Source organism: Emys orbicularis, chromosome 5 (assembly GCF_028017835.1).
Source record: "Emys orbicularis isolate rEmyOrb1 chromosome 5, rEmyOrb1.hap1, whole genome shotgun sequence".
In the NCBI taxonomy this organism is placed as follows: Eukaryota; Metazoa; Chordata; order Testudines; family Emydidae; genus Emys; species Emys orbicularis.
Genome location: NC_088687.1, coordinates 71133621 through 71150957, shown reverse-complemented (window position 1 = coordinate 71150957; position 17337 = coordinate 71133621). Strand labels below are relative to the sequence as shown.

General features: G+C 38.5%; 1 protein-coding gene across 4 annotated transcripts in view; it reads left to right on the top strand.

Annotated features, from left to right (window-relative positions):
- Positions 1-17337, top strand: part of SPOCK3 (SPARC (osteonectin), cwcv and kazal like domains proteoglycan 3) — a 402955-nt gene that overhangs the window by 229054 nt on the left and 156564 nt on the right. The gene's annotated exons all lie outside the window — the stretch shown is intronic.

Genomic DNA, 17337 nt, shown 5'->3' with positions numbered 1-17337 from the left:
TTTTTGTTGCATAATTCTATAGTTACAATCTTACGTATTCAGAGCAGGACTGATCCAGAGCCCATTAAAGTAAACCATAGAGATTTCCCAATGACTTCATTGTTAGTTGGATCAGACTCACTTGCTAGCTAATTAAAAAGACTTTTTTTCCAGCTTCTCTATATATTTTTAGGTGATAGTTTATTATACTTTTCTTAAAAACAAAACAAAAAACCCATCGAACAACAATGGACTTGCTTTAGGCAGATTGTGCAAAAGTTGCAAACACTGCTATTTAGAATGTCATCATTTCATATTATAACATTGCTCTCTAAAGAAGGCCAGCTGGTGCAGTTAAGTCCCTTATTGGAAATTTTACTCTGATTCATTACTGTGATTTGTAGTTGTGTAAAGAAACACTTAATCATTCTTATGCTCCAAGCTCTATTGAATCTACTGAAGGCTTTCTGTTGCTCTGCATAATTTGTTCTGCCAGTCTGCCAGCTTGGAACGGTTTCAAGCTTGTTGTATTATCTATGTTTGTTTGCACAGGAAGTGATGCTGCACGTAGGCTGAATTTACAGTAATTCTCTTGTAATAGGCTAATGAGGAACCCTACTTTCTTCACAATGGTAACATTATATAGCTTTGATTAGTCCAGTTATTGTGTAACTATGCAATTGCGGTAATGCTTGTACTGAAAAAGAAAGTTTGCTTATCCATAGTTTAATCCAACTTGTCAAGTAACAGTCTGTGCTTTTATGATGTCAGAAATGGAGAGGTAAAATTTTGTGAATATTTTGAAGGTTTTTATATGATGCAGTACTTATTTAATTTATTATAATATCAAACATTCCACTTTTTAAATGCTAGCTTTTTTTGCCCTTTTTATTTTATTTTTTTGCCTTATGGAAGAAAAAAGGTTAGTGAATGATACAATGAATCATCTGTACTGGTATTATAAAAGTGCAAAACAGGATCTATTATTCCCTCAGTTCGCATTTCTTCCATTAATGTTAGTGGGAGTTATGGATGCACATCTAGAAGAGAATAGGACCCCTAAGGGAGTCCATTCTCTCTTTATGTTCATAAGTAACCTCCACTAACCTTAATGGAAGATATGCATGCAGTTTGAGAGAATAGATATTGTTGTATCAGCATTTCCATTATAATCCCTATTATTTATTAGGTTATAACTTACCTGTAGAATGCTTTCTGCTCAGCGAAACTTGGCAAACAAAATCTCATATCGGAAATTGTTTTCAGTAAGAAGAAAAAGGGGAGAAAACAGCCATGCATATCTAAGAAACAGAATTTTTCCAGTTTGACTTACAGGCTCATGTCACAAAACATACCTTTATAGAGCGGGACTGAAGCAGATTTGAAATAAGAGAGATACAAAAATATGACTTGACTTGAACAGGACTTTTGTGTTCCTTATGTTAATAGTCCAAATAGTTCTCTGAATAACAGAATTCAGAACATTACATTGTCCTGTCCCATAAATCAAACATAGGCTGTGATTTGCTTTTCTTTAATAATAATAATTAATCATAAAAAGCACGTCCTCTTCCCCCAGATTTATCCTGAGAATTTTCAGCTCAAAAAGAGAGCTTGTTTTTATAGACAAACTTAAAAAGCCTGCTGAAAATAGGGTTAATATTGGAATCTTACCTACTGGGACATGATTATGGGCCATAATCATAAAACTCAGCACTGATTATCCAAATTGATTTTTAATCACTGATTTCTACAGTCTTTTTATTCCCTGCATTTGTATTGTGCCTAGGATCCTGGTCCATGACTCAGGTTTCTAGGCACTACAGTAATACAAATTGTTAATAGTAATATTAAAATTTCCTTCATTAGGAAATGTATGCAAACCAAAAATGCAAGACCAGCTTAAGCCCCTCATCCTGCAAAGGCTTACAGAGGTAAGTGTTTTGCAAGCTCGGGGCCTAGGCTCTTAAGATCTCTCATACTTATCTATTTTTGTAGTATTAATGTTTTAAGTATTAGATATGCTAATCAATTTCAATATCAATTTTCTGTAACTTGTATGAAAATTCATTAGCAGCTGTAGAATGCCTACTGTAAATATGTTTTCTCACAATTAGTCTATAATTTGGTCTGCTAACTTTCTCTATTTTTAAATATTTTTAAAGAGACTATTTACCCATTCTTTGGATGTTACTGAAATACTTAGTCATAGTGGGATGGATTAAGAATTGAGATTTTTGTTTTTTTAAATTTTCATATGGATTTTGTTCTCATTAAAATGGGAGCTCCTGAAACTGACTAGAGTCAAGTCTAATGCATTTTGCTTGCTGTATATGCATTCTCACATAATTGTCTTCTATATTGCTATCCTGACCTTTAACACATCTGTTTTTTCGCTTATGGGGCCCTCTTGAGCAGACTGTCAGTTGTGCAAAATTGAGTATGAGGGTTGTGCTTAAGGAATAGAAACTGTCTAGCTAATTTCCAGTTGTGCTCTCAGGCAGGACTTGAAAACTTTCAATTGAGAGGTTAACTATGGAAGCTGGTGACATTTATCATTATGTGTCTGCTTTAATTTTAAAATAATGGTAATGTGAGCAACCAAGTATTTATATTGCAGTGATATGCCAGTTATGAGGTGTTTTTAGTTGATTACATGATTTTCCTTTTTGGAGTCTACATAGCTTGAATAAGAAAACTTAGTTTGGGGGTGCAGCATATTTACATCTAGCATTAATTGTTTGTCATCTGTTCTCCAGCATGTATGATTTTACATGTTTATTTTTCATTCCTATTTGTACTGCAGTATTCTGTTTCTTTTTATTTGAATTTTCAAGTGTGCTGTATGGAAACCATAAATCAATCTCTCCTCATGGAACTACTATAGCAATTGCATTATCCACGCAGGGTTGATCCACTAATCATTCAATTTCCATTGACTACAATGGGCACTAGGATCAGGTCCTTACTGTGTAAAACAGCTTGTTGATAAGTTACTAGTGTAACCTGAACACCAGAACAGACATATACACAGGTACTAAAAGTTAATGTAACTTAACATAACTTTTTTAACAATGAAAAAGTTAGAGGAACATGCATCTCGTTTGTTACTGTAAATTATTTATTTTACTGAGTCAAAGTAAAATAAATAACTTCATTGGTGTCACATAAAAGCAAGTTATTTTGAGAGATAATCCTACATTGCACTTGTATGAGAAATCTTTATATGAGTAGTCCCCACTGATTTCGAGAGACCCACGGCGTGAGCAAGGATAACTCAAATAAAGGTTGCTGGATTGGGCCACTTCTGAGTTAATTATTTTGTAGAAAAGCAAATGTCCATCAAACCGTACTCTAATGGTAAGAATTTAAGGCCTGATCTAAAGTTTGGTGAAGTCAGCGGAAAGCCTCTGATTGATTTCAGTGAACTTTGGTTTAGTCCCGTAGGCTGTAAGATCTTTGGAACAGGGATTATATTTTTGTATGTTTGTACAGTCCTAGCATAATTGGGTCTTTGGTGCTAATGTGATATAAATAATAATATATAAGAAACTGCTTGCTATTATTATTTACAAAAAATGTGTTCAGAACATATTTGTGTTCAGGAGAAATCATTTTTATAGCTCTAACTATTGCTTTATTTTCAAAGAAAAAAGAACAGAGTGTAAAATAATAAATAAAAGATGGAAGCAAAGATAATCTTGCCAGCAGTTCCCAGTCTTTCCCATTCTATGTCCCCATGATACAAAAGAATAAAGATTTCAGGACCTCCCTCCTAGCCATAAAAAAAAACAAAAAAAAAAAAAGGAAAAAAACAAAAAGAGGGGTTGTGAGCTTTCCTCTCTCTCCCCAAGCCCGTTCATGGCACCCATGGTATCAAGATATTCAGAGTTATATTAGGGAGTTTATTTTGATGAGCAATCCTTAATGCTATTACTGCTATTCTGCATACTAAATTGTATGTTTCAAGCATGGATGCATGCATGACAATCAGTCAAAATGGCAGTATCATTTGGAGGTTCTGTTTTCTAATTAAATATTGCCATTTGCAAGCTATATAGAGACGATGATAAAAATCTTACAAATAAGCATTTCACTAAGAAACTTTTAAATTTATTTATTTATTTGTCAGAAGGGTAGGTATGTACGGTGGTTAGTTGTATTGTAATACAGTGTTGTGGATTGGTTAGCATCAGAGCTGGTTGAGTTAATAGAGAGATTTCTGCAAGTATTTGCTCCAACTGAAGAATGAATCTTGACTTTGCCCTCACACTTTTTATATTCAGTTTCAAAGAACTCTCCTGTTACTAAGGTTTTACTCACATAAATAGTTACAAAGAGTGAATTTGAAGCTTAAATGCAGTATTACCAAACACATATGCTTAATTCACACTGTAAATGCTTTCACAATAATCTTAAATATAAATCTGTGTGGGTCTGAGAAAGAGGCAGACAGGAAGGGAAAGTAGTACAGAGAGAAATTATTAAAAGTGGAGAAGAAAACAACAAAAAAGGCAGCATCAGTGAGGGTGCCAGGAATCTCCTAATTAGGACTATTCTGGAACAGTAGCATCCCCAATGTCCCCATCTGGGGATGTTATCAGGATTCACAGGAGGCCACTCAAGGACACAGGATTCAGTGACCTCCCTGTTACCCCTTTTGAAGCCCCAGCCAGAAAAACTTAGGGTCAACATTAAAGCCCCAGCCCTCAGAGCTCACCCCCAAAGCAGCAAAGTAGTAAATAAGGGCCTGCTGTCACCCCTTTGTGTCCTCCTATTGGCTCCACCTATTGCTACCAAGGAACACTGACTAGGTCCAGCGATTATTTCCCCCCCCCCCCCCCAACTAAAACCAGTAGCAGGAGTAGTTCCGGTGTCATGTTTAACCCCCAGCCCCATGAACTCTTTATCTTTCAGCTCAAACCAATAGCAGCAGAGTGGAGATTGAGTGCTTTTCAAATGCCAAGAATGCCATGACATCATCAGAACCTTTGACCTCAACTAACAAACTCTGGAGACTTTATTTACACTTTGTTGTTTTTGTCCCAGTTCCCGTGCTTTTTACAGTGCAAGTTAATACACATTAGAAGGAATAATGGTTGTATTCTAAACTAATTGTAACTGTTTGGAATGAAGACCTAAGTGGTGGTGTGAACAGTTAATGTAGCTTCTGCTCAATATGCAGCAGCAGTAGTCATGAAAGCAAATTAAATGTTAGGATGAGTAAAGAATGGTATGGAAAATAATACTGTAAATGTTATGATGGCATTATATGAATCAGTTTTATACCCTAATGTGCAGTAGTACATAATAATAATTAATTAATACTTCATTTTTGGTCACGTCATTGACAACAAATATAGAAACATAGAAATGTAGGGCTGGAAATGACCTTGAGAGGTCATCTAGTCCATACCTGAGCTGCGGCAGGACCAAGTATACTTAGACCATCTATGACAGGTGTTTGTCTAACTTGTTTTCATAAACCCCCAATGATGGGGATCCCACAACTTCCCTTGGAAGCCTATTCCAGAACTTAACTTAACTACCCTTATAGTTAGTTTTTTCCCCCTAATATCTAACCTAAATCTCCTTTGCTGCAGACTAAATCCATTGCTTCTTGTCCTACCTTCAGTGGTCATGAAGAACAATTGATCACAGTCCTCTTCCTTACAGCCCTTAACATATTTGAAGACTGTTGTCAGGTCCCCCCCTCAGGCTTCTTTTCTCGAGACTAAACATGTCTATTTCTTTTAACTTTTCATCATAGGTCAAGTTTTCTAAACCTTTTATCATTTTTTTTGGGCTCTCCTCTGGACTGTCTCCAGTTTGTCCAGATCTGTCTTAAAGTGTGGCACCAAGAACTGCCAAGTAGAGTGGAAGAATTACCTCCATGTCTTAAATACAATAATCCTATTAAGCAACAAAGAGTCCTGTGACACCTTATAGACTAATAGAAGTATTGGAGCATAAGCTTTCGTGGGTGAATACCCACTTCGTCAGACGCATGCGAAGAAGTGAGGTTTTTACCCACGAAAGCTTATGCCCAAATAAATCTGTTAGTCTTTAAGGTGCCACCAAACTCCTTGTTGTTTTTGTAGATACAGACTAACACGGCTACCCCCTGATATTTGCAAATTTGACACCATCAGATCAGGATTAAACAAAGACTGTGAATGGCTATCCAACTACAGAAGCAGTTTCTCCTCCCTTGGTGTTCACACCTCAACTGCTAGCAGAGCACCTCACCCTCCCTGATTGAATTAACCTCGTTATCTCCATACTGATTTATACCTGCCTCTGGAAATTTCCATTACTTGCGTCTGATGAAGTGGGCATTCACCCACGAAAGCTTATGCTCCAATACTTCTGTTAGTCTTTGAGTACAGTCTTTCAAACAGTTTCCCCCCCCCCCCCATTTTATAGCAATTTCATCTAGCCCACATTTCCCAGGTTTGCTTATGAGAATGCCATGTGGGACAGTATCAAAAGCCTGACTAAAATCAAGATATAGCACATCAACAGTTTCCATTTATCCAATAGACCAGTAACCATGTAAAAGAAGGAAATTAGATTGGTGTGACATGATTTGTTCTCAACAAATCCATGTTGTCTATTACTTATAACCCAATTATTCTCTGGGTGCTTACAAACTGATGGTTTAATAATTTGTTGTAGTATCTTTCCAGCTGTCAAATTTAGACTGACTGGTCTATCTTCCCTTTTTTGAAAGATATGCCACCAAGATATGATTGAGGTTAAAGCTTAGTGACGCTCAAAAAATGTTTGCTTGGATAACAAGAACACACAATTACATGAAGCAGGTAATAAAATAGAAACTATGCAAATCCTCATTCTTCAGGCATCAGCCAACCTCTAACTGACGTGTTAGCAAGAAACTTTCCCTATTGGTTGGTTATTCCATGATTGTCCACAATGGTGGTTGTGTGGACTTTCCTGTGAAGTATCTGGTGTTGGCCACTGTCTGAAGAGTATACTGAACTAGATGGACAAACACCACTGCAACAATCTGATACTGCAATTTTTATCTTCCTCTGTTCTGTATTTCCTTTATATTAATGTCCATCTAATTTACCTTGTTACTGCAGTATCTGAGTGACTTCCAATCTGAGTTTTGTTAAAGTCAGATAAAAAAAATTAGAATATTAGTCAGATGTGCATGAAATATAACCTTTATCATGCAAGTGTGAGTTCTGAGGCATTTTAAAGCAATATGGTTAGGTAGCTTATATTCAGTAAGCAGTGAGGATTTCTGTATTGTTTTTGTTTTTTTGCAAGTCTTGAAACAAATTTCTTCATGATTTTGTATATATTTAATAGAATCATATTTTGTTTGGATTTAAACATTACCCTACAGTATGTGATGCCCAAAAGCAGTCATGTGTGTATTTGAGAATTAGAAACTGTCTATAAACAAACAAAACAGTTAAATTAATCTACTTTCATTGTCCAAGCTCAGTGAAGTGCAAAAAGTAAGCAGCCAGTATAAATAGTGAGAAGTAAATCATATTTTTAAAATTGTTTTATTTGTAGTAGTCTAAGGTGGTGGTAATAATTCAGAGAGAAATTTGGTTTTTTTAAAAATGTGATTTTTATCCTGACACTAGCCCTGGCTGTCTGTGCACTTTTAATATACCTAGCACTATACCAGACAAATCAAACGCTAATTGGCTTCAATAAGTACTCCTATAAGCTGTACCATTGTTTACCTACAATGAACAAAAAAATGAAACTGTCCTGCTTCTGTGTATATCAAAATGTTATCTAACCTTATCTTTACAACCTACGGCCTCTAAATCAGATAAATGAAGGCAAATGTATAATTAAAATGGGAACTGACTTTTGAAAACTAATTTTGATCCATATGGTGAGCTGATCACTATAACAGATGATTGGAATGATTACATTCCTCTAACAACATAATAGTGCCATGTGATAGCACACAAAGAATAAGGACAAACAGAAGCAATATGGAGCCTTCAGAACTGTTGTGATTTATCTCACCATGTTCAGATAAAATAATGACTCATGAGATGATTTACTCTGTGTCAGATTTGAGGTGAGGGGCGGGGGGGAGAGGAGGAAATCTAAACTGAATTAGAAGAGAGACAGCAAGTCCTCTATAACAGCCAAAAAATAATGCTTTTTTGAGGGTTGTTTGATCTATAAAAAACAGTGTATTAAAAAGATCCATAGAATTCAGTAAAATCTAGTGGAGGCTCTTCTAGGTATGCTTTGACTACCCAGTTTTGAGACTGATACAATATGACCTTTACCTGCTGCTGTAAATTGGCTCTGAGCATACCTTTGTGTTAGTTTTGCTTACCCATTTTCAGATGTCACCAGCCTGCATTCAGGAAATCAGCAGAGATAATATTCTGGGTTGAAAGCTGTGCTGCATTTTTTCAAGGCGGCTATGGCTAAAAATGGAAAAAGGAACTGATAATAGGTGACTATTTTCCTTCCATTTTAGATAAAGATTATGAGGAAGATTAGAGATAGGGTGAGAGCTAGCTAGATCATCTGCATGAAGTGTATTTTTCATAAAAATATAGCTGTTAACCAGTGCCAGAACATAGAGTCTCAGTGCTGACATGTATCATTCTCTTAGAAATTCACAAAGATCAAAGTGGTGGCTAGCAGCTTGCCAAGTGCTCCCCTGACAACTTTTCTACAGGTATCATCTGAAAACATCAAAACCTGCCTACAACGTAGGCTAACGTTAATCTCACTAGCTAAGACACCTCAGGTTAATACTATTTAATTTTTAATGAAAACAGGGAATATGTTTCCAATGCTTAGTGAGCAAACAGCATAAGGCAACCTTTGGTTGAATATACATTATATCTGAGAGTTTATAACTAAAGCTATGAGATTATTTGATCCTTGGAAAATGATTTTAGACATATAAGTTTTGGTTGCAGAAAGAAGGACAAGTAATGCTAGCACTAGAATTGCCAAGACTGCTGGACCATTTCAAGCCTGCACTAGTCAGTGGAAAGTAGATGTAAGGGGCCAACTTCTCATTCACACTGTTCTTACTCTGTGATTTCCTGATTTTAGAGCAGTTTGAGACCAGAATCCAGCCCAGTGTTGCTAATTGAAATTATAGGTGTCCAGGTTGGGTAGTAGAAATAAAAATATACAAAAGGCCTAGTTTCTGATAAGATAGGATATTAATATAAAAGGTTATTGCAATATCAGCAAAAGCAGTTGCAATGTTTGAGGGCATGTAAGAAAATGATTAATCAAAATTGGCAGGTGAAAAAGTTGAGCTGTCAAGTGAGACACAACATCACCGTTAGGGTTACCATACGTCCGGTTTTTCCCGGACATGTCCGGCTTTTCGGCAATCAAACCCCCGTCCGGGGGGAATTGCCTAAAAGCCGAACATGTCCGGGAAAAATGCCGGCCGGGCACTTCCCCTCCCGCGGCTGCTCTGCTCCTCCCCTGACTCTTCGGCTCTGTTTAAGAGCCGAGGTGCCCAAGCGCTATGGGCTTCAGGCAGCCCCCTTGCCTCCGGACCCCAGCCGCCGGCCGGGCACTTCCCCTCCCGGGCTCCGGCGGCGCAGGGTCCGGAGGCATGGGGGCTGCCCGAAGCCGGTAGCGCTCGGGCAGTTCGGCTCTTAAACAGAGCCGAAGAGTCAGGGGAGGAGCAGAGCCACCGGCCGCGGCGGCTCTGCTCCTCCCCTGACTCTTCGGCTCTGTTTAAGAGCCGAGCGCTACGGGCTTCGGGCAGCCCCCATGCCTCCGGACCCTGCGCCACCAGAGCCCGGGAGGGGAAGTGCCCTGCCGGGGGCGCAGGGTCCGGAGGCATGGGGGCTGCCCGAAGCCCGAGCGCTACCGGCTTCACGGTTTGCCGGGCAGCCTCCAGACCCTGCGCCCCCGGCTGGGCGCTTCCCCTCCCGGGCTCCGCTGCGCTGGGGAAGCGCCAGCCGGGGGCGCAGGGTCTGGGGGCTGCCCGGCAAACCGTGAAGCCGGTAGCGCTCGGGCAGCCCTTTTCGCATGGCTGGGAGTGGGAGGGAGGAGGGGGAGGAGTTGGGGCGGGGAAGGGGCGGAGTGGGGGGGGGGGGGGGCTGGGGGTGGGAAATGGGCGGGGCCAGGGCCCCGTGGAGGGTCCTCTTTTTTTATTTGTTAAATATGGTGACCCTAATCACCGTGGACTGGAGTGCACTGGTGAATAAAGGAGTTAGGTTAAAGGGCAGCAAGGGTAAGGTGACTGGAAAAAGTAGTATGAGTTGGAGACAAAGTAGTAAACAAATTGGAGACCTTGCAGTCTGGAGTGAGTGTGATCATCAGAAAGAATGGCTACACTAGAGTGTACATTTAGCGAGTCTAAAGAAATCCTGGTTCATTCAGGCTGTTAAACCAACTTTTAAAATCCTTACACATGAGGAAGTTGGAGCACTTATCCACAAAGATAGATGGAATTGTGTAATAGTTGTAATGCATAGCTTGGCATTGCTACATATATTCACTAGAGGGAGATAGTTCTTAATTCTCCTCCTGGAGTTTTGCAGCTGGTTCAAGCTACTTTGTTGTATATGCCATTTTACACAAATCCTGATTGCTTGAAGTCTTCTGTTCAGTTATGCTATCTCAATGCAAAATATTTTATAGTACAGTTCATTAGAAAATTATTTCAAATAAACTTTACAATGTGTAATAAACAGTTGCTAGACCCTCCCCACACTTCCAACATTTGGATCTGATAATCTATGGAGCTGGGGAAAATATAATATTAAAAAGAAACAAAGATTAATAGAAGTGGAAGGAGTAAAACAACCATTCCTATAAAGAAAAGCAGCAGAAATCTGCTTTAAATTAGGCACTTGCAGAGAGTACAGTGGGGTCTACAGTTTTACTATACTGCCTGAGGAGATGATGTGTATTTACTTTTTTTCTGAAATGTCAAAAGTAACGATAAACCTAATTAAATTTTTAAAAAATACTTTAACAAATCTCAAATATAATATGAACCCATTAGTTAAAAATTGTATATCAGTCTATGTGCCAAATTAACATTATTACTTTAAATGTTCTATTGGATCTACAGTTCACCTTGTCCTGTCCTTGGAGGGTCTCTTTGGTATTGTCCAGTGAAAGAACAGAAAGAGAAGGCCTGTACAGATTGTATCCAACAGTATAAAGTGTATATATTAGATAATCAGCAAAAATATTTCCAATTGAAATAGATGCACATAAATGAACTAAGAACATATAATTTTGGTCAAGTTTACAGACCATACCAACTATAAATAAGGAATTTCAAATGTAATGAAGGAGCAAATGAAACTGGAGAATGAGCTGGAAACTTCAGAGAAATCAGCAAATTTTAAATGCCATATATTCATGTCTGTAATTGGCTTTAGCATTTTTATACTCCTTTCTTCTCCTGAGCCCTCATCTTATCCCTTAAGAATGATTCTAGTGCCATCCATCACAACTACACAGTTTTAATATTATCAATGTCTTCCCCACAGCAATGCCCCCTTGTAAATATCATTAATTCATTAATATATACTAATTTAGTACCAGCATGCTACTTGGTTTTTTTCCTCTTAAAAATCTCCAGAGGCATTTCCTCAGTTGTAATTCTCAGCTGTTCTGGAAAAGAAAATTAAAAATTAAATTACAATGTCTGTCAGAATTCAGTAAAAATCAAGAAATCAAGTAATCCTGTTCAAATAATGTTCCTGGAAACAGATGTACTGTCAAGGTACCATCTTCAGCCCATGCAGAGTCCCATTGACTTTACTAGAATACCGAATGGGAACACAGGTTTTTGCTAGCACATATGTTTGTAATGGTCAAACCCATATCGGTAGTCTTCTGATGCAGAAATGTCATTCTAATGTGTGTGAATTCCTTATGTAATAGCCTAACTATAATCTTAGTTTTATGCTAAATCAATTGGGCTTTGCATGGGTGCAGCAGCCTGCCCATGCAAATGCAGGCCAGGGCCTCAGGTTATAAGATCTTAAAGGCAGAGACCATCTCTCAGTATGTTTGTACATTTTCTAGCACAATGGGACCCCGATCTCACTTTGAGTCTCTAGGCACTGCTGTAATACAAACAGATAATAAGAAATAATCTACATTCCTATAATTTGCTGAGCAGTCTGGCCCTGATTCAGCCAAGCATGAGTTTACTCATGAGTTTAAGTGCCTTGCTGCATTGGGATCAGAGTGCTGAGCACCTCGTAAGATCAAGCCCCAATGAGTTTGTCAGTGAAAAACAAAATCCCTCACCTATTATAAGTGCAAATTCAAAGATTTCTGAGTCCTTTCATTGGCAATCATTATTAAGAACTATGGAAACCTATAAAATCCCTACCAAGTATTAATCCAGGTAGATTAGGTAGTGAGTCTTTAAACCTGCACCTCAGATTTCTGTCCCTTATGAGTAAACCTTTCTGATCCCCCCCCCCCCCCAATCTCAGAAAAGTTTCGATATAAAGGAATAAACAAAAATAAAAATATAGAAATAAACAGTTAATATTGAAATCCCAATGATTTCAGTGGACAGGGCCTATAATTAGGATGATGGAAGATAGACCAGCTAAGGTGTCTCCTGGAAGGCTATCCTTATGGTGGCTGACCGAGAGGAAGATGGAAAGATAATATTGAGCAATAGCTAATTGCTGTTCATGTGAATTACCTCAATGGGAAAAATATGCCTTTGACAAAAAATGGTGGGAGCACGTTGTGAGAGCAGCAAAGAACCACCACAGTCTAGAGAGCCAGGGAGGAGGAGGAAAGAGTTAACCTTCCCAATCTAGTTTATTGAGGGGGGATAGCTCAGTGGTTTGAGCATTGGCCTGCTAAATCCAGGGTTGTGAGTTCAATCCTTGAGGGGACCACTTAGGGATCTGGGGCAAAAATCAGTACTTGGTCCTGCGAGTGAAGGCAGGGGGCTGGACTCAATGACCTTTCAGGGTCCCTTCCAGTTCTAGGAGATAGGTATATCTCCATATGTTATTATTATATATGCAACTGGCAAGGTGAGGTGATCAACAATTTTCAAGTTTAGAAATTTTGTTGACTGAAAAAGAACGCATTTTTCAGAAAAATTTGCTCTGTTTGCAAGTTTAAAATTCAAATGGCAGGATATCACACACACAATAGTACTGTGAATATTTCTTCAGTAACTAATCATGATTAATATTATTCCTGCTTTTTACAAGATTTCAATGCTTTATACTGCTTTAGTCTTTTTTACTTCTTGAATGTACAGCGGAGCAGTCAGATCTCTAATTGCAGCCTGTAGGCGCATTTGCAGTGGAAATAGGTAGTAATAATAATCACACTTCTTCAGAAACATTTCCCCACATATTCTAGTCATTCCTATCAGCCTGAGTCTAGTTGGGCGCTTAGAAAAATAAAGTTATTTCTTCTTGAGTTAGAGTTACTGAATTGCTATCTAATAGGAAAATTAGCAAACAAAACTACAATTTAGTGACAGGTAAGGCTGCAGCAGGACACCTTATTTACCCCAACCTTTAAAGCATGGGTCTAAAAGAAGTTAAAGGGAAAGACTTGTGCATTTCCTTCGCCTTCATATGGCCTTCAGTGCTGTTAAGACACTCCAGAAAGCTTTCACTTCCATCTCCAACAGACACCAATAAGCAGTACTTAAGCTTGCACTCTAATGCAAAACCTTAATAGTGACCTTATGCTATTATGTCAACAGATCAGCATATGTGACTGTCACACATTCCATGAATTTGGGAAGTTAGTCTGCCTAATCCTGCTGAGGTCACTGTCAAGATTTTGTCTTAGGGTTCAAGTTATAGGGACCCAAATACGAAGAGGCTGTCTTCTGAGTCTTCAACTATTGCTGCACTTATGCCATGACAGACAGATGAAATAGTTCTGCACCAATCTTCTCCTAAAAATGTAAACAAATAAAAAACAATAAATCCTGCTGGTCTCCAAACTTACTTTTATTTCTGGACCTAGTGAAGTTCAGAGTTGCTCATTGAATCTTGTTTGTGAAAATGGCATTTGACAACATTTACATATACCTGCACTGTAATAACAAATTTTATTTTTGTTTTTATAGCAATTTTAGGGCACTGTAAATAAAACCTACAATCTCTATATATGTTACAATTTGCAAAGATGTGGAATAGTAAATTAGTTAATATAAATTGTAAGATGATGTGAAGGATCCTGTGCAGATAATGTATTAATTTTCTCTAATATCAGCCATGATCCTGCAACTATTTCTGCATAGATGCAAAGGTCTCTCTGCACAGAGGCAGTTAGTTGCAGGACTGAACTCATAGTGAATACAAATATTTCAGAATTCTAAAGAGCAGCCAAGACACAGAGACTATCAGTACTGTATTGTGCAAAACAACAAGGATACAATCTTACTAAAATTGATGATACGGCTGTTTAAATGCTATACCTAGGAATCTCAGTTAAAAAAGCCAGTACCACTTTAAACATACTGGAAAATCTCTGACAACACTGGTCTACAATTTTTGAGATGTCGTCTGCTTCAGAGATAAAATGTGCTATTTATTATGTATTTTGATGTGCTGAATTCAAATATGACAATTAAAACAACTGATTGGCTACTGTTTCTAAGATATTTAAGTTTTTACATTTTATGTCTATGTATATTGTGTAGATAGTAGAGTTTTAATCATAAATTGTAAACCTAGGTATTTTCATGTGTTTATGGTTGCTTTACATGATAATACTTCACCTGTCCTGTTTATGTAACACTTTAAAAATCAGCAAAAGGGTTATATAAATAAAATTGATTATGAAACAAAAGGCAAAAAACTATTCTGTACACAGTTTAGTCCTATTCAGTGTCTACTCGGCGCTTCTTGGCTTGTCTCTTGTATTCATTAAATGGAGCATCTCTTGTCACTGTCCAGCAATAGTCTGCAAGCATTGATGGGCTCTATTTGCCCTGATAGCGTTTCTCCATTGTTGCAATGTCCTGGTGAAATCGCTCGCCGTGCTCGTCGCTCACTGCTCCACAGTTCGGTGGGAAAAAATCTAGATGAGAGTGCAAAAAACGTATCTTTAGTGACATGTTGCAACCAAGGCTTTTGTATGCCTTGAGGAGGTTTTCCACCAACAACCTGTAGTTGTCTGCCTTGTTGTTTCCTTGTTGTTTCCGAGAAAATTTACTGCCACTAACTGGAAGGCTTTCCATGCCGTCTTTTCATCATCTCGAAGAAGTTCACGAATCTGAGGACCAACAAAGACACCTTCCTTTATCTTAGCTTCACTTAACCTTGGAAATTTTCCACGGAGGTACTTGAAAGCTGCTTGTGTTTTGTCAATGGCCTTGACAAAGTTCTTCATCAGACCCAGCTTGATGTGTAAGGGTGGTAACAAAATCTTCCTTGATTCAACAAGTGGTGGATGCTAAACACTTTTCCTCCCAGGCTCCAATGACTGTCGGAGTGGCCAATCTTTCTTGATGTAGTGGGAATCTCTTGCACGACTATCCCATTCGCAGAGAAAACAGCAGTACTTTGTGTATCCAGTCTGCACACCAAGCAAGAGAGCAACAACCTTCAAATCGCCACAAAGCTGCCACTGATGTTGGTCATAGTTTATGCACCTCAAAAGTTGTTTCATGTTGTCATAGGTTTCCTTCATATGGACTGCATGACCAACTGGAATTGATGGCAAAACATTGCCATTATGCAGTAAAACAGCTTTAAGACTCCTCTTCGATGAATCAATGAACAGTCTCCACTCATCTGGATCATGAATGATGTTGAGGGCTGCCATCACACCATCGATGTTGTTGCAGGCTACAAGATCACCTTCCATGAAGAAGAATGGGACAAGATCCTTTTGACGGTCACAGAACATGGAAACCCTAACATCACCTGCCAGGAGATTCCACTGCTGTAGTCTGGAGCCCAACAGCTCTGCCTTACTCTTGGGTAGTTCCAAATCCCTGACAAGGTCATTCAGTTCACCTTGTGTTATGAGGTGTGGTTCAGAGGAGGAGGATGGGAGAAAATGTGGGTCCTGTGACATTGATGGTTCAGGACCAGAAGTTTCATCCTCTTCCTCTTCCTTGTCTGACTCAAGTGAGAATGATTCTGGTGCATCAGGAACCAGCAGTCCTTCTCCGTGGGGTACTGGGCGTATAGCTGCTGGAATGTTTGGATAATGCACAGTCCACTTTTTCTTCTTTGACACACCTTTCCCAACTGGAGGCACCATGCAGAAGTAACAATTGCTGGTATGATCTGTTGGCTCTCTCCAAATCATTGGCACTGCAAAAGACATAGATTTGCTTTTCCTGTTCAACCACTGGCGAAGATTTGTTGCACAAGTGTTGCAGCATATGTGTGGGGCCCACCTCTTGTCCTGATCTCCAATTTTGCAGCCAAACTAAAGGTGATAGGCTTTCTTAACCATAGTGGTTATACTGCGCTTTTGTGATGCAAAAGTCACTTCACCACAAACATAGCAGAAGTTATCTGCACTGTTCACACAAGTACGAGGCATCTCTGCTCACTTTGGCTAAACAGAAATGTGTCCCTTTGCAAAATCAAACACTGACAAATAAGAGAGCACGACACTGTATGATTTCTAGAACTGATATAGGGCAATTTGTTCAGCAGAGTGATGTAAGCTTCGTTATGATTGCATCATCCATGACTTCTAGGAATAACATGATGCAATTCATATCATGTATGACGCAATACCAGCTTCAGATTGCATCATTCATTGTTTTGCCTAAAGAGCAAGTACTGTCCAAACCCAGTCATAGATTTATTCATAGATCCAGTCAAAGATGTATTTTAGTCATTTCTGGTTTAAATTGAGATCCCTTCCCTTTATAACTCACTTATCCTCCGCCATTCCCAAGTCATGGGTCGTATATACTGACCCAATAGCATATCTTGAAAACTAGAGCCAATCAACAATTTTAAGCATCATTTTCGTTCTGAGGGACCCAGAATTAGTAAAGTTTTACTACATTTATTTCAGGAGCATTTTGGCTGTAGAGCAGTGCAATATTTCCATGTTATATTTGCTTGTCAAAATAAGTTTGTTTTCTCTTATTTTCAGCCCTCTAAGGGAAGACAGATTTTTTGTCAGAATGGGGGGGGGGAAAGGTGTATTTGTTCTGTTTTACAAATCCTTGCAATGATCATTCCAAGTCAGGTTGGAATCTGTTTGATTAAATGTGAAGCTGATACAGTAAAAATTGTTTTTTGTAAACTGGGTTAATCCTACAAAACTGAGAATAGTAAATGAGTTTTGACTAGTATACTTGGGAAGCATGAAATAAAAATGAGAGAATTAAGAACATAATATACCTTACATTAGTTTTAATAA